The following is a 24,569-nucleotide window of genomic DNA, read 5'->3' as shown; positions in this document are numbered from 1 at the left end:
CAAATGCAAAATTATATTTGTCATATTATATGTATGTTCTACCTCTGTTTAGGATATTTTGTATATTGATACATATTTAAGATTATTGTCATATTGCATATTGCACTATACATTCCTACCTCTATTTAAGCCATTTTGTGTATTGTCACAATTTTGAGGTCATTGTCCTTTGACCATATATTTGCTTACAGATTGTTTACATGAAGCCTTAGTCCTTAGGTTATTTCCATAGATAAGATTTAAAGATTTATAGTTACTTATGCTTGTCATGTCTACAGTTATGTTAGTTAGGCTGTCCAGATTTACAGATACATAGGTGAGATGGACAGGTAGTTGTAGATGTAACAGTCTTATTAAATAAGAAACACAGAGCCAAATACAGAGTTAAAAGCCCAAGAGGTCAGAGCAGTAGCTAAGAGCTGAGACTAAAACCGCCTTTTTATCACCCGCTGCTGCTGCCGTCCTTCCCCTCTCAATGGTAGACTGGCATTTAATAAAAGAGTGGGCCAGTGGGTTGCTCCTGTCACAGTCCTCACTTCTCCCAGTGGACGGGAACCTCGTGGGCAGAGTAGAGCCCCTACGTTCCGACCGAGGCTGGTCCTAGCTGGGCTGGGCCTGTGGGATGGGGCACTGGCTGGGGAAGGCCGAGAGTAGGCTGCGGTGGGTTGCAGTGTGTGTTGGCACTAGATTTGGTCTTTGCCCTGAGACCAGGTGGCCTCTCTAAGGAGCGTCTTGGGCTGGAGGTTGTGGGTGTCGGTGGAGGCCTACACCAGCCTCTTGTATGGAATGGCGCCCAATGTGGGGCTCCAAATGTAGATGTAACAGTCTTATTAAATAAGAAACACATAGCCAAATGCAGAGTTAAAAGCCCAAGAGGTCAGAGCAGTAGCTAAGAGCTGAGACTAAAACCACCTTCTGGTAGTCAACAAACACTTGATAGACCTAGAGAATATGGCATTTATTAGAATTCTGTTGATGTGAGATATGATTGCTCCTGGCAGCATCGGTTTGATCCCAAAAGAATGTTGGGTTTCTAAGACATTTCCATTTGGAAGTTTGATTTCTTCTTGGCACAAAATGGCCTACTGGGCAAAGAACTGCCCTTGCCTCAACTGCTGACAGTAAGAATGCTGTCCTTTCTGGATAAGCAGGATACAAGGAAAAGTGACTACTGAACTCTGCTGAGACAGGGTAAGATGGTCTTTCAAAATTCCTGCTTCTAAAAATGGTCTGTCATATACTCTACTAGGCCTGTAGCCAATTTTAATGCACCAATGATGCTGAGAAAGTTTAGGTGACTGTCCAGGCTGCCCGCTGTCTCTATCTACTCTTGCAAGATTCCTGAGAATTGCTTGTGTCCATCTCCCATTTTCTCAGGTATTATTGTATTCCTTCTCAGGTCTTTGATGGGATTGAAGACTAAGTTACAGTTCCAATCTTCTTGTATCTTAGCTAGAACACATTAAGTATTAGACTCAGGTTCTTCAGGATAGGACACCTTTATCTCTATAACATGCCATTTACCTATGCTCTCAATTTTAGTATGTGTCTCTTGTTTGATGTTGCTCTTGTTGGTTGTAGTTCCATTTGTTTATATCATTATCCTTCATTTTTCCTTAATGATTATTCGTATTGTATATAGTTTTGTGTTAGGTTAGAACTTTCTTCCTTAGAAAAAAGGGGGAGATGTAGGAGTGGTTTTCTGTGCCTTACCCTGAAGCACCACCCTTAGTGAGGCAGCAGGTAATTGCTAGGTACCTGCCCCCGCCCCCGGGCGTGGCCCAGATGGGGACCCCTTAAGACCTGGGATGACATATGTGTTCACTCTTTTTGAGACCCTGTGGTCTTGGATGCTGGTGTGGATCAGGGCAGAGCTCTCCAGAGAGCAGCCCTGGACCAGGCTTCAATCTTTATTTTCTGTACTGTGAGTTTCCTGTATTGTGAGTTAATCCCCCAATAAATTGCTATAATCATTAAGCTATTTCCATGGAGTGCATTGGTAGCTATTTAATCGCATTACTCTAACCACATTACAAATGCATGAAGTACCAGGTGGTGGTGGCATACACCTTTAATCTAAGCACTTGAGAGTTTGAGGCCAGCCAGGTCTACAGAGTGAGTTCCAAGACATCCAGGGCTACAAAGTGAAGCCCTGTCTCAAAAAACAAAACAAAAACACCACAAAAACAAAACAAACAAAAACCCCAAACAAAACAAATGCATAAAGCAATGCCATTCAAGGAGTGGAGAAAAACTGTTGACATAAGAAACTTCAGAAGTGGAGTCTTGCTGGGCAGTGGCAGTCAGGAGGCAGAGGCAGGTAAATCTATGTGAGTTCGAGGCCAGCCTGGTCTACAAAGTGAGTTCCAGGGCAGGTTCCAAAAGCTACACAGAGAAACCCTGTCTCGAAAAAACAAAAACAATAACAAAAAAAAAAAAAAAAAGAAAAGAAGAGGAGGAGTAGGAGGAGGACGAGGAGGGAGGAGGAGTCTTAAGACTAAGGGCAAAAGGAACTACAAAAGGAAGTTCTGAACTCAAGCTGACAAAGTTGTTTCCTACAGAATATAAGTTAACAATTCTGGCATTACCATGCATGTGTACTGTAAACAAGTAAGTAAATATATGGACAGCAGATGTAGGAGCTAGGTTTCTCATTGTTGAAATGGAAATCTATAGATCAGCAAAGAGAAAAAAGGGAATGATCCATGTCATAATGGATTAGAGATGGAAACTTCAGGAAGGACTCAAGTGTCAAAATAAAAACAGCTGTCTGCTTAGAATTTATAGATGTGTATATACACAGGCTAGAGTAAATAACAAAACTATATAAAATCCAGCAGCTAAGAGTGCCTAAAAGAAAGATGACACTCCAACAGCAAAGCTGTCACTCAGGTCTTGGTTTCTAATATTGCTCTCCCCTTCAAAAAGAATTCAAGCTTCTTGAAGAAATGGCTGATTCTAAGACTGAGATAAGAAACATAGATGAGCAGGGAATATTTCATAGTGTTAGAAGGCAAAGAAGTCACAAATCATCTACAAAGCGAAATCAGAAACAAAACAGCACCAATGGGAGAATTTCACAGGAGAACAGGAACCAAATGAAGAGACTTCCTTTCAATGGCCATAGCTAGAAAAAGTTAAACAGATATAAGATTCAAACTAGAAGATAAATACCTATTAGTACACAGTGATACAGTACAACAGTAGAATATACATGCTTTTCAATGATAGATTATCACTGTCTTAGGTCTCTATTGCTGTGAAAAGACACTACAACCATGGCAACTCTTATAACTCTTATAATTGGGGGGGCTTGATTAGTTTCAGAGATTCAGTCCATTATCATCATAATGGCAGCAAGGCAGTGGGCAGGCAGATGTGGTGCTGGAACAACAGCTGAGAGTCCTACGTCTTGCAGGCAACAAGAAGTCGACTGACAGTCACACTGAGGGAAGCTTGAGCAAAAGAGATCTCAAAGCCCTCTCCCACAGTGACACACTTCCTCCAACAAGTCCATACCCACTCCAACAAAGCCACACCTCCTAATAATGCCACTCCCTATGAGACTATGGGGGCCAATTACACTCAAACTACCACAATCATATTCAGAGCCATCATAAAAAATGCAATACATTTAAAGGATTTAAACGATATAAAATATTTTTTGTTCACCATGAAATTTAATGATAACCTAGTAAAAGAAACAATAAGAGAAATCTTTGGGATTTGTTTTTAATTAATTAATGAGAGGGTATAGTGTGTATACAGTGGGGTGGCAGGGGGTTGTGAAAGTTTTTGGCAAAAAAAAAAAAAAAAAGCTTTTGTAAAGCAAGGGGAAATAATGATGGGTTCCTACGGCCTGGTAGTCTAGGGGAATAGAAACATTCCCTCCAATAATGCAGAACTATTCTGACCCCACCTCTAACTAGGGTACTATAGTTCAGCTCTGAGAAAAAACATAAAGCCTTAGTGTAGATCTCAGACAGGTTAAGAGCAAATTCTTCAACAAGACTTCCATACTTCTAAAAACAGTTCCAACCCCTGGGGTAGGGGTCTTTAAGACCATCTGTGTTTCTAACTGACTGGCCACAAATTTGTTGAGTCCCCATAGTTTCCCTTAAGGGTTCAATAATTCACTAGAACTCAAGAACATAATACACCTATTCCAGTTGTATTATAAAAAAATAGGCCAGGCGATGGTAGTGCACGCCTTTAACCCCAGCACTCAGGAGCAGAGGCAGGTGGATCTCTGTGAGTTCAAGGCCAGCCTGGGTTACAGAGTAAGTTCCAGGAAAGGTGCCAAAGGTACACAGAGAAATCCTGTCTCGAAAAACCAAAAAAAAACAAAACAAAACATATATATATATATGTATACACACACACACACGTACATACATACATATATACATACATACATACATACCAGGGGGAGGGTTAGGTCTGTGAGGGAAATCAGAGCTTCTGTGCCTGCTCTGTGGAGTAAGGGAGTATCACACTATCAGCACATAAACGTGTTTACAAATCAGGAAGCTCTACTGAACTTTGAGTCAAGAGGTTTTTTTTGTTTGTTTGTTTTTTGTTTTTAAACTGGGATTTCATTACATAGTCAACTCAATCTTGAGGCCTAGTCTCTTTCCTGGAGTTCAGGTTGGCTCAAAGTCCCACCCTGTAACCACTCTGGTGACCTCAGCCTGAAACTACCTTAGAGGTTCACCATGAGTCACCACTTTAACAAAAAAGCACTCCTGTGCCAGGAATTTATTATAGTATATTACAGATGCCAAAGTCTAACAGAATATTTGCATATCTACGTTTATTGTGAGTCTCTCCTTTTCAAATACTTATTTTACATTAAAAAGTCCAAAAGGTTACTGAAATTTACAATAGAATAAAAACATCAGTTTAAATTAGACTTATCTTGGGGAAGATTAGCATGTTAGGATATTAATGCTTTAAAGAAAAGAGAGAAAATCCAGCAGCCTAGTAAACAAGTTTTTTGGACTTTAGCAAGCAATTTACTGGGTGGAGAAGAGGTTCAAAAACAAGTAATTGTAAGTTATAATGAAACAACAATCAAAAACAAAACAGTAACAGCCAGTTGACCTTGAATCAGCTGCTTCTCTTACAGTCTGGTTATAAAGAAACACAAGTACATAACAAGAACCCCTGTAGAAAGCAAGAGTAACAGTGTTACCCTCCAAAGCCATCTACATAATCATTTCCAATCAATACCCTTTCCCGCCTCACTAAAGGTCAACATTATCTCAATTTTGAGGCTAAATACTTCCTCACTTTACCTTTACTAAGTATACATCTACAGAACAAGTTCTAGGACACCCAGGATTACAAAAGGAGACTCTGTCCTCCCATCCCCAAAGTGCATTCTAATAATCATATAAAATTCACTCTTTTGGCCAGTGCCATAACAGACTGAGAAGGGCAAAGAGACCCAAACAAAGACCCAGGGCGGAGACTGAGAGGGGCAAAGAGACCCAAATGAAGACCCAGGGCCGAGTGCCTTGGGCTCAGAGGAGGATGCATGCTTCTGCCCTACGCCTTATGGCACCGAGCAGACAGGCACTATTATGGAGAGCAAATGCATGGTGTAATATGGGAAAGAGACAGACAGAATGATTCATTTCCTGTGGACAGAGGCATATCTGAAGAGGTGAAAGCAGTGAGGAGCTGGCTGAAGTGGGTGGCTTGATTGTCACTGAGGGCCATTGTGATGTCTGGGCCTGGGCTGCTGCTGGGGCCCATGTCTGGATTCATGGCCCTGTTGCACCCATGGTCTGTGTTGATGTCCATGGCTCCTGATACCACTGAAGGCCGAGAGGATAGAGCTGTACAGAGTTCTTACTGGCTTCAACACCGGGGTGAACTGGTCCTGTCCCTCACTGGCTGAAACACTCAGGAGAAAGAGTCCTACACCTTACCTGGGCACCACAATAGAGCTGACCCTGTTCACTGGGCATCGGTAAGCTGGCCCTGAGGGTGTGAGAAGGGGAGAGCAGGTCGTGCCCCTCTGTCTCTCAGGTGGTAGCATGAGTGAGGAAAAGATGCCCTCCTCCTCTCACCACTCTATGAGGGAATCCGCCCCCACTTTTTTCCCAGGGTACTCTTGAGAGATGGATAAGAGATATTAGGTAGAAAGATAGAGGAGAGAAACAGAAACACAGGATAGCCTCAGGAGGGCCTGGATCAATATCCACCGGCCCCTTCTATACCTTCTAAAGGGCCTTTTATAGGAATGCCAAGGGGTGAAGCAAAAGACCTCCCCTTAGCACAGCCAAGTACAGACCCTTCCAATCACCTGGTAACCCCACACATGGTCAAGCAATACTATAATGCAGCTCTGCTGGGTAAAACAAGTTTCTTAGATCTCTCTAAGAAACCTTCGTGGGCCTTCATACCCCTCAACACCTGCAGTACTCAAGAGAACAGGCCTGCGCCTCAACTGGGCGACACAGTAGAGTTGATTCTGTAGACAGGGGTACCAGTGAGCCAGCCCTGAGGGCATGAGAGGGGCATGGCTGGTACTTTCTCCCTCATCTGCAACATGGTGGTAGGGGTGAGGAATAGATGCCCTCTCCTCTTGCCCCTGCCACCTCCACGGTTGAGACAGCTGACCCTCCCCTTTTACCAGCTACAACACTCAGGAAAGTGGACCCTGCACCTCATCAGGGCAGTACAGCAGAGCTAACTCCGTCAATGGGGGAGAGGGTGGGACCCACAGGTGAGGGGCCTAGAGAATGTGAGCATGGGAGGTTTGGAGATCTGGCCCCACCCCTCCTCATATGCCACATGGTGGCATGGGCAAGGGGTGAGGGGTGGGGAGATGCCCCCTTGCCCATCTACAGCTGAAGCAGGTGGGAGAGCTTCCCCAGCACTTCACCTGGGCAACACAATAGAGCCAACCCTGCTGGCGGAGGTATGGGTGAGCCAGCCCCAAAGTTGTGAGCATGGGAGAGCTGTGGCTCCTTAGTCTCCCTCGTATCAGCTTCGACAGATGAGGGAGCTGACTCTCCCCCATACCAGCTGTAGCACACAGTAAAGTGGACCCTGCACCTCGCCTGGGCAGCACAGTAGGGCTGACTGTATTGATAGGGGTAGGGTAGGGGTAAACTGCTCCAAGAACGTGAGCATAGAAGATCTGGCCCCACCCCTCATCTGCCATATGGTGGTGTGGGTGGGAGGAGAGATGCCCTCCCCCAACCTTGCCCCTCAATGCCTGTGGCAGGTGGGAGAGCTGGCCCTGAGGTCACAAGAACTGGACAGCTGTCCCTGTCACTCACCAGCTGCAGCACAAAGGAGAGTGGCCCCTATATCTTGCCTGGGCACCACAGTAGAGCTGGCCCTGAAGGTGTAGGTGTGGGAGAGTGGATCCTGAGGGTGTCAAAGTAGGAGAACTGGCCCCGCCCCTTGCTCATCACTGCAAGGGGTGAACTAGCCAGGGCAATGCTGGAGAGCCCACCTTGGTGGTGAAGGCAGGGGGAGAGCTGGCAGGCTGGCCAACCCTCCAACTACGCAGACCCAGAACCTGCCCCAACATCCACCCCATCTATGATCTTCTGAAGCACATGAAGACCCAAAAGTCTTCATGTGCAACAACAGGATATCCAAGAGGAGTCCCAGTGAGGGCCCAGCATCGATAGTGTAGCAGAAACCAGAGGACCCGAACCAGACCAATGACTCTTGGCAAAGAACACTTGAATGTACAGATATATAGACAAAAGGGTTTACTGCGTGACTCAGTATGTCACACTACAGCTTCCATGATGAGATTTTCTTCCCTTTTCTTTTTTTCTCTTAAATTTTATTTTATTTTGTAGGGGAGGTTGCAAGGGCAGAGGGCGGTTACAAAGGGATGGGAAACAAATGAGATTAAGATGCACAATGTGAAAGACACAAAGAATAAATTTAAAAAAAAAGTTTAATAAAATAAAAAAAAATTCGCCGGGCAGTGGTGGCAAACGCCTTTAATCCCAGAACTCCGGAGGCAGAAGCAGGCAGATCTCTGTGAGTTTGACGCCAGCCTGGGCTACTGAGTGAGTTCCAGGACAGGCTCCAAAAGCTACACAGAAAAACCCTGTCTCGAAAAACAAAACAAACAAAAAACCCAAAACTGCTGTGGGATGGTCTGTATGTCAAATGTGCTGCTGATTGGTCAATAAATAAATCACAATCCAACGTGGGGCAAGAGTTTCCACCTAAAAACTGAGAAAAAAGATTCTAAAACGGAGCTAAAAACAGTTCCTAGTTGTCTCTTTCAAGTTAGCGGCAGCCTGCCGGTTTGAGCTACTGGCGGGTTCCTAGCGTGCGTGCATGCTCCTGCAATATGGCGGGAATGAGGCCTCTACAAGTGGCACATTAAGCTGCTTGGTGGATTTAGTCTTTGCTAGTACAAAACAAAAAAAGAGGTTTCTGGGCTACATGCTGCTGGGAGCTGGCGGTAAGCATACCGCCGCCATGTTGGGAAACTGAGGTGGGCGGAGCCAGCAGCCACAGCTGCTGCAGCTTAAAACAACAGATTCACAATAAGACAGATTCAGATGTAATAGTTTAAAATGTATATAAAATATACGTAGGCTTAAAAGAAACAAAAAAAAGGTGATATATACAGTATAAAAACAAATACATAGTTTTAAAAAATAAAGTCTTTAAAGAGACAGTAAAATTAATATAAAAAATAAGCCACGTAAAGATGAGTTTCACACAGAGAATCTGGATTGTGTTGTCTTTGGGATTTTTAACTGCAGAAAAACATTTGATTACAAAAGCTGTTGAGTTATGCCAAAATGTATATTTTAAAGGTACCTTGACTTTAAAATTTGGATGTAAGGATATGTTGCTTTGGAAAGGAGGCTCTGCTTTTGTTTCCACAGAAAGCCAGAGGCTATGGATTTGTTCCAGATTAAGACACATCAGGTTTGACCAGCCAAGACCACCTAAAAGGTCTCTGATGACACCATGGCCCAGATGATCCAACATCCAGAACAGTTTCAAGGCAACTGGCTCAGACGATACACCCTCATGGACTACTCCATAACCCTAAAATATTCTTTGTGTCCCCATAAGATACAGCGCCCCCCTCCAACAGGAAGTAGTAAGAGAAGCTACGCCCAAATTCCCAAATATACCAAGCTGACTTTGGAGATGTGTAAAGGTTAAAACCTTCCTTTTTAAGAAAAGAAAAGGGGAGGTGCTGTGGGATGGTCTGTATGTCAAATGTGTTGCTGATTGGTCAATAAATAAATCACTGATTGGCCATTGGCTAGGCAGGAAGTATAGGCGGGACAAGGAGGAGAATAAAGCTAGGAAGTGGAAGGCTGAGTCAGAGAGACACTGCCAGCCGCCATGATGAGAAACAACGTGTAAAGATGCCGGTAAGCCATGAGCCATGTGGCAAGGTATAGATTAATGGAAATGGATTAATTTAAGCTGTAAGAACAGTTAACAAGAAGCCTGCCATGGCCATACAGTTTGTAATCAAAATAAGTCTCTGTGTTTACTTGATCGGGTTTGAGCGGCTTGGGACTGGCGGGTGAGAGAGATTTGCCCTGACTGTGGGCCAGGCAGAAAAACTTCAGCTACACAAAACAAAACAAAAATTCACTCTTTTACAACTCTGCCTGTTACAGTATTCATTCTTTAATACCCTCTACTTCTGGCAACCACCAAGCTCCTTTCTGTTCCCAAGGAATGCCTGTTCTAGACATGTCATGGAAACAGAATTATATAAGAAATGGCCTTTTGTGTTCTAGTTTGTCCATTTTTCAACTTTATGTAAAAAAAAAAAAGTCAACCTTTTTGCAAAATGGTTCTAACAATTTATACTCCCACTGTCAGGACCATTCTCTCTCTCTCTCTCTCTCTCTCTCTCTCTCTCTCTCTCTCTCTCTCTCATACACACACACACACACACACACACACACACACACACACACACACACACACACACACACACACACCCCTGACCAGTATTCATGGTCACAGAAGGAAACCATCTTGTGACTTTGTTTTTAATTTCACAATTACTAATGAAATTAATGTATCTTTTCATATATAACTTTAGCTATTTTTCAATCATATTATCTATTTATTTACAAGGGTTCTGAATCCAGAGCCCTCTGCCACACGTCATAATTATCTTCTATTTCATGGCTTGCCTTTTCATTGTCTTTGGAATTTTTTTTGTTTGTTTTCATTTTTGAGACAGAGTTTCCAAGGGCTCTGTGTAGCCCTTTTAATTACTAGAAATTTTAATTTTCAAGTGGTCAAATTATCAATCTTCTTATTGTCAGGTCCCAAAGAAACCTAGGAGAAGTCTCACGACTCAGTATCTGTGGCTCCTCCCAGCATCTCTAGCCCTGGCCTCATTCTCCAGCCAAGGTTACCTTCTGATTCTGATTCCTATATAATCCAGTCATTCTGGCCACATACTCTCTTGCCCCTCTTCTCTTGGCCTCTTCATCATATATGTAGGCCCAAAGTAGATGGGGATGTCTGTAGAGACCCACAGAAGTTTCCTACTGAGAACTTACTCAGGGTCAAAGAATGTGAGCTTGCTTTACCCAGCAGGGCTGCATAAGGGGATGATAGGATCACAGGCGTGGTTACCAGGTGTTTGGAAGGGTCTGCACTTGGCTGTGCAGTACGCTTTGATCTAGCAAGGGGGAGGTGTGGTGATATATTGTGTACTCTAATAAAATTTGCCTGAAGATCAGAGAACAGAACAAGCCAGAAGATTAAAACACAGAGGCCAGGGAGTGGTAGCGCACACCTTTAATCTTAGCACTTGGGAGTCAGAGATCCGTCTGGATCTCTGTGAGTTCAAAGCCACCCTGGACTACATGAGATTGACTCAGTCTAGGAAACAGAGCCAGGCAGTGGTGGCACACACTTTTAATCCCAGCACTTGAGATCTTGTGCCTTTCTTTGGGAAGCACACACGCCTTTAATCCGAACACTAGGAAGGAAGTGACATGGCTGGATGGAGAAAGGTATGTAAGGCAGGAGGAAACTGGAACTAAGGCTTTTCAGCTGAAGCCTTTCGGCTGAAGCCCTTTTCAGCTGGACCCCTTTCGGCTTTTCAGGCTGAGGAGTCCCAGGTAAGGAGAGGCTGTGGCTTGTTCCTTTGTCTCTCTGATCTTTCAGTATTTACCCTAATATCTGGTTCCAGTTTTTTATTAAAAGACTTACTAGAAATTTGAGCAACAGGGAGGTCTTTTGCTCCTTGGCATTGTTATAAAAAGCCCTTCTGAAGAGACAGAGGGGGCCAGTGGATTTTGATCCGGGGCCTCCCAAAGCTATCCTGTGTTTCTGTCTCCTCTCCACTATCTTTCTATCTAAAAGCTTCTTACCCCTCTCTCCTCCTCGTTGGAACCCTGTAAAAGGTGGGAATCTGGCACTCAACAATTCCAGCTATTCTAGCTAGCCAGATTCTGCAGGGAACCCCAGGCGTGCAGAGATTACAGGAAGGCTGTCACTCCTGCCAGGCTCTTATATGGGTTCTGGGTATCCAGGTGTTTGCCTGGCAAGTGCTTTATCCACTGAATCATCTCCCCAGCCCTGAGATTTAACAATTTAACATTTGATATGGAAATTCAACTGTCCCAATACCACCTAATGAAAATTATCTTTTTGTTTTATTGCTTTACAAGTAACTTCTGTCATAAATCAAGTGTCTATGTGGACTCTGGGAGAAGAGTCCTAAATCTATTCTTCCTAACACTGGTTCCTTGTCTCAATTAATGGCATCTTTAACCCATTAATCAAACAAGCAGGAAATATTGAAGCACTGCACACCAGCTGATTTAAAAACTTACAATTCCTGTGTTCATTTATTTCTGTACGTCTAATAGCCTCTTATATCTGGATAATGACCACGGCCTCTTCACTGGTCTTCCAACTGCCAGCTGTGGCCCTCCTTTTAGTAATTTTTATTTATTTATTTTAACTTTAAGGCATTGGATCCCCTGGAACTAGAGCTACAGATGATTGTGAGCCACCTTGTGGGCACTAAGAATCGAGCCCAGGTCTTTGGAAGAGCAGCCAGTGGTCTCATCCATTGAGCCACCACCTCACCCCAACTTTGATATGTTTAATCAGATAATTATATACATATGGCAAAAAGGTAGTGCAAGCTGAAAATAAGTGACAGCTTTGCTTTAAAAATATTTTTCTTGCCAGGCGGTGATGGCACATACCTTTAATCCTAGCACTTGGGAGGCAGAGGCAGGCAGATCTCTGTGAGTTAGAGGCCAGCCTGGTCTAGAGTAAGATTCAGGACAGGCACCAAACAACACAGAGAAACCCTGTCTCGAAAAAACAAAACAAATAAAACAAAACAAAACACCCCCCCCCAATTTTTTTTCTTTAATGTGTGTACGTGCACACTTATATCCCCAGTGGCCACAAGAGGGCACTGGATCCTTTGGAACTGGAATTACAAGCATTTGTGAGTCAACATGGGTGGTGAGATCTGAACTCCAATCCTCGTGGATTAAACAGCAATGGCTCTTAACCCATCTCTCCAAGCCCCCAAAAATTTCTTTTCTACTGTAGTAAATGCTCACTTTTAGGATATGGTAGTTCTAATTTTTCTAGATGTTTGTCTGTATTCCTATTAAATCTATTCTATATTGTTCTAGAAAGAAATTTAAACTTAAAGAAATTAAAGCCTTAAACTTTGTGATTTAATCCTTAAAGAACACTCACTTTTTAGATTAAGAAACAACCTTTGGAAAATTTCATAAACTTTCCAGGAAAATGAAGAAGGTATATGTGTGAAACTGGCAATACAACGTTAGGAGACTCAGAGACCTCATGAAAACATTCACAGTCCACAGATCTTAGGTAAAAGAAATAAATGCCATGAGATATTAGTATCTGAACTCTTTTATGTAAGTTATATACTTATAGCCCTCTCATGTCTTCTTGTTTACCCTCTTAACCAAATTCAATTAGCATTTTATAATCTGGAAATACACACCATGAAGGCCTGCATATTTAATTTCTTTTTTTTTTTTTTTTTTTTTTTTTGAGACAGGGTTTCTCTGTGGAGCTTTGCGCCTTTCCTGGAACTCGCTTTGGAGACCAGGCTGGCCTCGAACTCAGAGAGATCCGCCTGCCTCTGCCTCCCGAGTGCTGGGATTAAAGGCGTGCGCCACCACCGCCCGGCTTAATTTCTTAAATATAGCATTCTATTTGATACTTGCAGATCTGCTGTCTCTGCTTGAGCTAACTCTGAAAACACCTCATTACACAACTATCTTAGAAGGTATCAACTTGATTTTTGATAGTAAATTAAATGAGCATAGGTTTACTATAGCCCTTAATATTTCAGGTTGAACATTGGCTATCAGCTGTGACAGCGTCCTCTGCAGTTCTTTCAATAGCCTTTATGACACTGAACCTAAATATCTTGCTAGTGTTCCACTTCCTTCCAGGCATTCTCCCTCCTCTGACATAAAAATACCCAGGTCTGAAATCTTGCCATCAGAAACTACTCCTTGCTGAAGTTACCTAACATATACACACACCTTTTTACTTCACTGTAAATATTTTACTTCTGAATTCCTGAATTTATCATGACTTTTGACAAGTGATCTCAATGTCCTCATAGATAATCTTTCAACATCCCAGCCTCAAGAAGTTTCAAGAGAATGCCACACAGCAAGGCTGACCAGTTTCATATTACACTTATAATCCATTGACCCTGGTTCTGCATAAAAATTAGACCACAGTTTTTGTGGTTTTTTCTCACATTTTGTTTAAGATACTACTATTAGAGTCTATCCTCTGTCCTCAGGCTCTCGACTAATTACTCCACTTTTGACTTCAGGTAAGGAGCAAAAGTGATCAGAAAATACCTTCAAAAAGCTCTCGTTGCTGTACCTTCTAATGTCTGTGCTATATTCCAACCCTCTCTACTACTTCAAAAGAGCGTATTAACTGTCTGAGTTCCTGTCTAGGGCCAGTCTTCTCCTATGTACTAGATCTCATTTCCTCAGCCACACAAGGGCACTGTGGCAGCCATTCCCCTTTGTCATGAATGGCCAAGTTTTCTCTCTACATGGAATCACGTCCATGCACACACACTACATTTCATTCCTACTTTTTCCCCCCTTGGATTAGAGAACTAACCTAGGGTCTTGCTCATACCAGGCAAGGGCTTTAATTTGGAGTTATACTACCTGCTTTCATTCCTACTTTTTACAGTAATATTTCTACATTTATGACTGCTGTTTTCTTTTTCTTTCCTCTTGACTGTCCTTTCAGGCTTGGCCCCTAATATCGCATCAAAACAGTGAACAAAATCAACACTGACACCATACTGTTATGTCCAGATGGCAGTTCTCAGACTTCATGTCACTGATATGTCCACTTTAAATATCTGATCTTTTTAATGTTGGCTTCAGAACACTAGTGTTCCTCAGCACTCTTTTCTCTTTGTGTTCTCCCTACTCCTTGACCTCTAAGAAATAAAATGTTCCTTAGCTCAGTCATGTACCTTTAGTCTTTTCAGTTTCTTGTAGTAGACTATTTTAAGGTGTGTTACTTTTGTTGATATTGCATTTGGTTAACTCTGAAGCTGTGTTACTGTGTCTGTGTAAAACACCTGATGGTCTAATAAAGAACTGGCCAATAGCAAGGCAGGAGAAAGGACAGGCAGAGCTGGCAGGCAGAGAGGATATACAGAAGGAGAAACTGGGAGGAGGGATCTAAGATCTAGCAGTCAGAGGAGGAGGAGAACTCCAGGGGCCAGCCACCGAGCTACACAGCAAGCCACGGAACAAGAGAAAGATTTACACAAGTTAGAGAAAAGGAAACGCCCAGAGGTAAAAGGTAGTTGGAATAAGTTAAAGAAAGCTGGCTACAAACTAAGTCAAGCTAAGGCCGGGCATTCATAAGTAATAATAAGACTCTGTATGTGAATTTATTTGGGAGCTGAGTGGTGGGTCCCCCAAAAGAGCCAAAAAAAAAAAAAAAAAAAAAAAACCCAACAAACAAACCAACAATTGTTTCTGCTCACTTACTCCATGATCTCTAGACACACAGCTTTTGAAACTTATCTCCTATGTTTATGTTGTTTGCACTTACTTCCTTGTAATCAAGACAAACATACTCAAATGGTTACATAAATGCACAGATGACGTCTCACTATAATAAGGAACACAGGACCAGAGGTGCTGAGATCAGAGGTTGAGCTTCAAGAAGATAGGACTAGAATAATTGGAGGTAGTCTACAGAGCACAAAGAAGAAAACTGAAACCATGGAGACAAAGTCTAAAACAAATAATAGGTTTAAGGTACAAGTGATGGGTAGCTTGCTGCAAAGTTAAAAATAGAAACAACCTGAATGCCTCAAAACTGGGAAGCTCAAAATGATGAGTATATTGAAATGACCTATAAAAAAGGAGTAGAATTCTCATTTTGTTTTAAAAAATAAGACAACAATATCAGATTGCCAGAGAAGTTGAGGTTAAAGGACAAACACTGCTTCCCAAAGTGGAGACAAAGAAGCAAATGCAAAAAAATTTGAATTCAGCCGGGCGGTGGTGGCGCACGCCTTTAATCCCAGCACTCGGGAGGCAGAGCCAGGCGGATCTCTGTGAGTTCGAGGCCAGCCTGGGCTACCAAGTGAGTTCCAGGAAAGGCGCAAAGCTACACAGAGAAACCCTGTCTCGAAAAAACCAAAAAAAAAAAAAAAAAAAAAAAAAAAATTTGAATTCATAGACTAGAACTTCATAAGCAAAAGCCTCTATGGGAACCAGTGGAGGAAGAAGGAAGAGTAGGAAGGCCTGAATAGCAATGTATGAAAGCTTAGTACAGTGTTGGGGAATATTATTTTAAGGTGTGTTATTTTTGTTTATGTTGCATTTGTTTAACTCTGTGAAGCTGTGTTACTGTGCCTGTCTAAAACACCTGATGGATTAACAAAGAACAAATGGCCAGGAGCAAGGCAGGAGAAAAAAAGTAGCCAGAGAAGGAGGTCATCAGGGGCCAGCTACCTAGCTACACAGCAAACCACGGAGTAAGAAAGAAACAAAGGTATTAAGAATAGAAAAGGAAAAGCCCAGAGGCAAAAGACAGATGGGATAATTTAAGTTAAGGAAAGCTGGCAAGGAACAAGCCAAGCTAAGGCTGGGCATTCTTAATTAAGAATAAGTCTCTCTGTGTGATTTATTTGGGAGCTGGGTGACGGGCCTCCCCCCAAAAGAGTTAAAATGAGCAAACAACAGTACAGACTATGGTAAGAGTTAAAAACTATAGCATATTTTTTATTTAATATGCATAAATATCTGTGTACTGTGTGTGTTCTTGGTACCTGAGGAAGCCAGAAGAAGGCATCTGACCTCCTAGAACTAAAGTCACGATGTTGTGAGCTGCTCTGTGGATGCTGAGAACCAAACCCAGGTCCTCTGCAAGAGCAGCCAGTACTCTGAACCACTGGATTGTCTCTCAAGCTCCTAAGTGCTGTGGGATGGTCTGTATGGCAAATGTGTTGCTGATTAGTCAATAAATAAAACACTGATTGGTCATTGGCTAGGCAGGAAGTGTAGGCGGGACAAGGAGGAGAATAAAGCTGGGAAGTGGAAGGCTGAGTCAGAGAGACACTGCCAGCCGCCACGATGAGAAACAGCATGTGAAGATGCCGGTAAGCCACGAGCCATGTGGCAAGGTATAGATTAATGGAAATGGATTAATTTAAGCTGTAAGAACAGTTAGCAAGAAGCCTGCCACGGCCATACAGTTTGTAACCAATATAAGTCTCTGTGTTTACTTGGTTGGGTCTGAGCGGCTGTGGGACTGGCGGGTGATAGAGATTTGTCCTGACTGTGGGCCAGGCAGGAAAACTTTAGCTACACCTAAGTATTTGTAAATTTTATCCACAGGACAGTTACCAGATCCTCACACTGAATATGTAAGAAAAATTCCATCTGATTCCAGTAGAAGGAGAAGAAAAGGAGCCATTAAAATTAGTCAAGGCATTCTGTTCTTAACAAAGCCGGCCCTCTGAAGAAACTACTTTACTGATACTTCATCTACTGAGAAAGGAGTACCTAGCTCCTGCTACTTATAATTCTCCTGCCCACATAACTTGGGGGAACAAAACTAAGACACAATAATTTATAGCCTAGCAGTATAGACCATCCAAAGACTTAGACTCAATTGTACAACTATAGAATACTTCTCTCCCCCACCTTATCAGTATGTTACTAAAGGCCTACATAGTGCTGTTAATTTATGTAGTACATTATAATCCACCTATCAAAAAATTTACATAAGCTGGGTGTGGTGGTGCACACCATTAGTTCCAGCAGACGCACATGGGTCTCAGGCTAGGCTGGTCTACATAGTGAGTTCCAGGCCACCCAAGGCTACATGGCAAGACCTTGTCTCAAAACAAAACAAAAAAGTTACAAGATATATTAAAAGGCAAAGGGGCAGCCAGGCACTAGGAAAGCACACCTTTAATCCCAGCACTCTGAAAGCAGAGGAAGGCAGATCTCTGTGAGGCCATCCTAGTCTACGAGCAAGTTCCAGGACAGGCAGGGATACACAAAGAAACCCCCCCCTCTCTCTCTCTCTCTTTCTCTCTCTCTCTCTCTCTCTCTCTCTCTCTCTCTCTCTCTCATATATATATATATATATATACACACATATATATATGTGTGTGTGTGTATATATATGTATATATAGACAAAGAGGTTTTTTTTTAAAGTCTTGGAAGAAGGTGGTAGTGGTGGAGATACACCTTACCCACAGAAAAGCAGAGACAGGAATTACACCCTCACAAACAAGATGATAGTGGAGTGAAAAATTTTAAAAGGGGAGGGAGAGAAAAAACAGTATTACAATTCTACATCCTGTGAAATTATCCTTCAAAAGCAAAAGGGTAATACTTTAAAAAAATATATATTAGCAATTTGATACCAGCAAATCTGTATTTAAAGAAGTATTTTTTTTAAGTCCATTAAGAATAAATTATATCCGGGCGGTGGTGGCACACGCCTGTAATCCCAGCACTCGGGAGGCAGAGGCAGGTGGATCTCTGTGAGTTTGAGGCCAGCCTGGTCTACAGAGCTAGTCCAGGACAGGCTCCAAAGCTACAGAGAAACCCTATCTCGAAAAACAAAACAAACAAACAAAAAACAAAAAACAAACAAACAAAAAGAATAAATTATACAGGGCTGGAGACATGGCTCAGCTGTTAAAGGCTAGGCTCACAACCAAAAATCTAAGAGTTCAGTTCCCAGCACCCACGGTTATCTCTCCAACCACTAGGGGAAAAAAAAAAAAAATATATATATATATATATATATATATATATAGGTAAAAAAATAAATTGTGTATAAAGAAAGCATATTAAGTGAAGCTAAATAAAAACTGATTTTTCTTATTCTTTTCTTTTTGTTTGTTTGGTTTGGTTTTTTTTTTTTTTTTTGGTTGTTTGAGACAGAGTTTCTCTGTGTAGCTTTGGAGTCTGTCCTAGATTCGCTCTACAAACCAGGCTGGCCTCGAACTCACAGAGATCCGCCTGCCTCTGCCTCCCGAGTGCTGGGATTAAAGGTGTGCGCCACCACCACCTGGCTCTTATTATTTTAAAAATCATTTTTTAGGCTGGGGAGATGGCTCAGTGGTTAAGAGCACTGGTTGCTTTTCCAGAGGACCCAGGTTCGATTCTCCAAACCCACATGGCCGCTCACAACTGTAACTCCAGTTCCAGAGGATTCAACACCCTCATACAGACATATATGCAGGCAAAACAACTAATGCACATGAAATAAAAATAATTTTTAAAAATAATTTTTCTTATTCTTTTAAAAATCATTTCTAGTACCTCTTTTTAAAGTTTTATTTATCTATTTTCTGAAACAGGTTCTTACTATGTAGTCTTAGCTGACCTGGATCTCATTATGTAAACCAGGCTAGCCTAAAACTCAGAGACCCATCTGCCTCTGCTGCCCAAGTACTGGGATTAAAAGCATGAGCCACCATGCCCAGCTCTAGCACCTCTTTAATTAAAAAAAAAAAAGTAATAATTTTAAAATTATTTATTTTTAGATTTTTATCTTCTCTGTGGGTATTTTGCCTACATGTGTTTATACCACTTGCATACCTGGTATCTTTGGAGGCCTAAAGAGTGCAGCAGAGCCATTGGAACCAGAGTTATAAATGCTTGTGCGCTGTCAAGTGGGTGCTACGTATTGAACTCTGATCCTCTCTAGAGGGAAGAACAGCAAGTGCTCTTAACCACTAAGCCATCTCTCCAGCCCCAATTTTTCTCATTCTTAATTCACTTAACAGATAACAGTATGTTCAAAATAATGACAATGATGATAAATATTGGCTGTCACTTAACAAGCTATAGAATTAATTCATAAGGCAAGCCCTCTAGGCATGCTTTTGAGGGACTGACTAGATTAGATTAATTGAGGTAGGGATGGGCAGGCCTTTCTATGAGCTTGGATTTTGAACTGCATAAAAAGGAAAAAACAAACTGAGTGCAAGCACTTATCACTCTCTGCTTCCTGATTACAGACAGAACCCAACTATGTTTACAAGAAACCAACTTTCAATATAAGGACACATACAGGTTAAAAGAAAGGGAATGGAGAAAGATATACCACTGGAATAATTAAAAATAAAACAAAACAAAAAACCTGGTTAGATCTACTTGTTTCAAATATTGGTGATACCAGAACAAGGAAAATTATCAGAGACGAAGAGAAGTATTACATAATAATAAAGGATTCAAGAAGACATGAAGGGGTCACTCGAGTGGTAGGGCACTTGGTCTAGCATGTGGTTGAATTCCCAGTGCTTGTTGGAAAAATAACACATAGCAGGATTTTTTTTAAATAAAGATTTATTATCTTATGTGTATAAGTGGTTTTGTCTGCTTGCATGTATGTATGTGTTCCACATGAATGCCTGGTGCCTGATGAAGTCAGAAAGAAGATGTTAGATCCCCAAGAATCAGAGTTAGAGACATCTGAAGTCATTAGGGAGGGGAGCACAGCTGGGAACTAAATCTGGATGCTCTGTTAGAACTCCAAGTGTTCTTAACCATTGAGCCATCTCTCCAGCTCCAGTATGCCAAGTCTTGAAGTGTATTTGCCCAACAATAGGGCATCAAAACACATAAGGCAAAAATGAACAGAATCAGGAGTGACAGAAGATGACATAATAGTTAGAAATTTGAATGTCCTCTCAACAGAAATGGTGGATGCAGGAGGCAGAAAATTACTGAGAACTTAGTTAAGCTTATCATAGTAAATCACATGAATATAAAAAATATCTACATATTTTTTTCATGTTCATATGAAACACTGATCAAAACAGACCACATTCTTGGTAATATACCTCACCAAGCTTAAAAGAACAGAAATCATTTCATATTGTCTTAGAACAAAATGAATTAAGTTAGAAATCAATAAATGAAAGATATCTGGAAAACTCTCCAAATACTAATTATACTCTGAAAAATCTCAATTTATCAAAATGTTTAGATGCAGTGAAGTCAGTACTTCAAAGGATTGATGCATGTTAGAACAGACAATCTAAACTCATATTCGAAGTTTACACTTTTTGAAACTAGGACAAAAAGCTAATTAAATTATTAACTATTTAGGCAGAAGAAGATAAATCTAGAAATATGATAAAATTGAAAACAAGAAATAGAGAAAAATCAACATGACCTAAAGTTGGTTATTTGAAAAGATAAGGCAATTTGTCAAGGAAGGGTGAGGAAAAGCATGAGAGAAAACACAAGAGGTGGAGAGGGAGCCCCAGCACAACTACTAAGATCAGGAATTAAGGGTTGGTTACCACTAAAGATCTCATGAAATAAAAGCATTAGTTAAGAAATACTATGAATAATTCTATGTCCACAAATCTCATAATCTAATTAAAATGGACTAATTTTGTAAAAGACATAATCTGACAAAACTATTTCATATTAAGAAATAGGTAATATGAACAGGTCTCAATCTACCAAATAAATTGAATCAATAATTAATAACCTTCCAAGACAGAAAGCACCAGTTCCAGACAGGTTCATTTGGTAAATTCACCCAGACATTTCACAAAAAATTATACCCATTCTTCACAAGCTGTTCCAGAAGAGAGAAATAAAAGGAATACATCTCAGTTTATTCTGAAGCCAAATTTCCAAGTCAGACAAACACAAAGATGAAAACCACAGACAATTATCTTTCAGGAACAGATGCAAAATTATCAATAAATTATTAATAAGTTGATCTAGTAATGCTTAAAAAGAACTATACTCCATGACCAAGTAGGACTTATCGCAGGAATGGCCAGTTCAACATTTGAAGAAAATCAACAAAATAGGTATAGCAGTGGAAATGTTCTGCATGGTACTACAACAGGGAACATTTACCACTATAAATGTGTCTAATGTGTACCATCAGTAGTCAAGTCAAATGCAAAACTACTGTTTGGGTAGAAATGATATAGCAGTGTAAGTTTACCAACTGCAACAAATGTACCATTCTCGTAGGGAACACTGACAATAGAGAGCCTCTTTGTGTGGGGGGACAGAGAGTATGTATCTTGTTGAGTTCTGCTATTAGTCTAAAACTAATCTAAAAAATAAGGATCACTTTAAAAAAATAGACTAGGAGGTATAGTATAGTATTCAGGAGGCCCTAGGTTTGAACCCTAGTATCTCTCATGCCCCCCAAATAAAACAGAAGTGCCTACTGAACCAATCTTACTAGAATTGTACTAGAATTGTTTATAAGATATTTAATACTATGGGCTAAAAAGATGGCTCAGCAGTTAAGAACTGTACTGTTCTTCTAGAACCAGAGTTCAGTTCACAATACTCTGACAACACAAAATCACTTATAACTCCACCTACAGAGGGAATCCAACATCTCTGGCATCCATGGGCACCTGTACTTACATGAACATACTTAGATATAAATTTAAAATAAAAAAGAGATAATACTAAATTGAACTGTACATAATTTATTTAGTTACTTTCAAATTAACAGATCTTTATTACTCAATAGATTGGAATCCTAAGAGCAAAGCAAATAGGACTTAGAAATTTCAGATGTCTAAGATTTGACAATATAACCGATGTCAAGTTTGATCTGTATGGAGCAACCAGTGCTGCTTCTAACAGCTGATTAAGAATACTCTGCATTCAACCATGGACTGGGCTTTCATACCTATTCTCTGGATTTTCTGCTGTGGTTTGCTGAAAGATGATGATGTGATGCAAACATTTATGAAGTACTAGGCATGTTATAAATACTAATAAATAAAAACGCAAAGTTTACAGACCCAGGTAGGCAGAAAAGACCATGTGGTGATTTCAATCAAAGCCACTTGGGTAAGGAAGATTTAGTCCTAAACTCTCAGAAATCTAGAGATAATCATCTCAGAGAGCAGCAGCCAGTAGTAATTACTGCTCAGTATTCAAGTTTACAGCTACGTACAGGGTCGAGATGAGCTACATTTATATATATAACAGGTCACACATGTGCTGAAATTCTACAAAGTTCTCGGGTAGGAGTGCTATTTAAGAAAACCAAAACCCACTTATAAAAAACAAACAAACAGCCGGGCGGTGGTGGCGCACGCCTTTAATCCCAGCACTCGGGAGGCAGAGCCAAGCGGATCTCTGTGAGTTCGAGGCCAGCCTGGGCTACCAAGTGAGTTCCAGGAAAGGCGCAAAGCTACACAGAGAAACCCTGTCTCGAAAAACCAAAAAAAAAAAAAAAAAACAAAAAAAAACAAACAAACAAAAACAAACAAACAAACAAACAAAACAAAACAAAAAACCCCAGGGACATATATAAGAAAAATGAGAGCTTTTCTTTAAAGGTCAAATATGTCTAATAATTCCCTGTAAACGCTTTATTGTTGCTGATGTCTTCTGAAGTGACAGTGTTTCAGATGAGACCCTTCTCCAAAGATGAAATTTAAATCAGAATCTCTTTCAGGTTATTGACATCTAATCAAACACTCAGTAAACCACGAGCAAAAAGACAAATCCATAAGACTATATCAGTCTTAATGAGTTTGGTACAAATCTGTTTCACTACACAATATCCCCTTTTATTATTCAAAGACAAAAACGAAGGTCAGGCTTAAGATAATAGTACCCAGGCTGGAGAGATGGCTCAGAGGTTAAGAGCACTGCTTGCTCTTCCAAAGGTCCTGAGTTCAACTCTCAGCAACCACATGGTGGCTCACAACCATCTGTAATGAGATCTGGCACCCTCTTCTGACCTGCAGGGATACATGCAGGCAGAATACTGTATACATAATAAATAAATAAATCTTTAAAAAAAAAGATAATAGTACCCAAGGGTTAGGAAATCCAGCAATCATTCCAAGTCTGCTCCATTTCCATTAACCCTATGTTGTAAGGTTCTGTTGTAAACACTGTGACAGTGAACTTCAGAGTACACAGCAGTTCTTTCAGCAAAAGTGGGTCTGACTCTCATAATACAAGCCTAGAACAAAGTACCTGGCTAAGTCAAATGAGGTCTTCTGTCCCTCTCCTAAGAAGTAGTATAGGCCTGAGTCAGTGCTAACATCATCGTAAATATGTATCTCTCTTAATCAGAAGCAAATAAATCAGCTCTTTCACTACCTGTGAAAGTTCATATTCTAGATGGAGCTGAGAATGACTACACAAAGTCGTATGTTTAAGTTCTAACATGTAAAATCAATGTTAAAATGAAGCAAACATCTCTCACATTTTTGTTTCCTTTTAGTTTGAACAGGAATCCTCACAAGGTGGGAACAATCCTGTTTGACCTGATTCTTGGGCATGGTAGGTGTGATTAACAGTTTTCTCAAAAGATCAAAACTTTCCACCCTGCAGGGAAGCTTCTTAATCAGGAAGGTAAACAACTCAAAATAGCTTCAGGAAGTCCCTAAAACTGACCAGACCCACTAGGGTCCTCCCTGCCAGAGTAAACAATAAAAGCTGAGAGTCCCTCAAACAAAACTAAGCTATAAAATGACTTTTAAACTAACCAAGACTCTGAGATCAGACCAACTGCCTAAAAGGAGCAAAAACCAAGCCGAGTTGCCTAAAAGAGGTTTCGACCAACGAGGTCACTTGGAAGGGACACCCTACTAACTGCTGCGTTGCCTACAGGCTGTGCGGTGTGCTCTGGGCTCCCAGCCTTTGTGAGCTGTCCTCTGTGCTGGGGTGGGCTGGGGTGATGCAGGTGTCTTTGAGCCACTTCTGCTCCTGTAAGTGACCCCAATACAACTCACTGGCTCAACACTAAATGGACTTTGGTGGTACTTGTACTTTGGTCTAACATAGGATCCCCTATCTGCAATGAGTAGATGTGTGTTATGTCTCTCCAGAAAAAAATCTGTCATACGACAGTAGGACAAAATGCTACTGGATGGTTATCATATGACCCAAGATAACTAAAGCCATATGTGGGAGAAAACATTACAACAGAGGCCATGGATCAGAACACACAAGTGGTTTCAAGACATGTACAAGATAGAAGGAATGTTGTAAGGACAAGGAAGACATAAGGAGTCAAAAG

The 24,569-nt window shown here is 41.2% G+C and overlaps 1 protein-coding gene across 13 annotated transcripts in view; it reads right to left on the bottom strand.

Annotated features, from left to right (window-relative positions):
• Positions 1–24,569, bottom strand: part of Mast2 (microtubule associated serine/threonine kinase 2) — a 176,464-nt gene that overhangs the window by 38,393 nt on the left and 113,502 nt on the right. The gene's annotated exons all lie outside the window — the stretch shown is intronic.

The sequence above is a fragment of the Peromyscus californicus genome, unplaced genomic scaffold, assembly GCF_007827085.1.
Source record: "Peromyscus californicus insignis strain IS unplaced genomic scaffold, ASM782708v3 Scaffold_5__1_contigs__length_169319896, whole genome shotgun sequence".
Taxonomy (NCBI): domain Eukaryota; kingdom Metazoa; phylum Chordata; class Mammalia; order Rodentia; family Cricetidae; genus Peromyscus; species Peromyscus californicus.
Note: the sequence above shows the minus strand (reverse complement) of the source record. Positions and strands in the feature narration are given on the sequence as shown.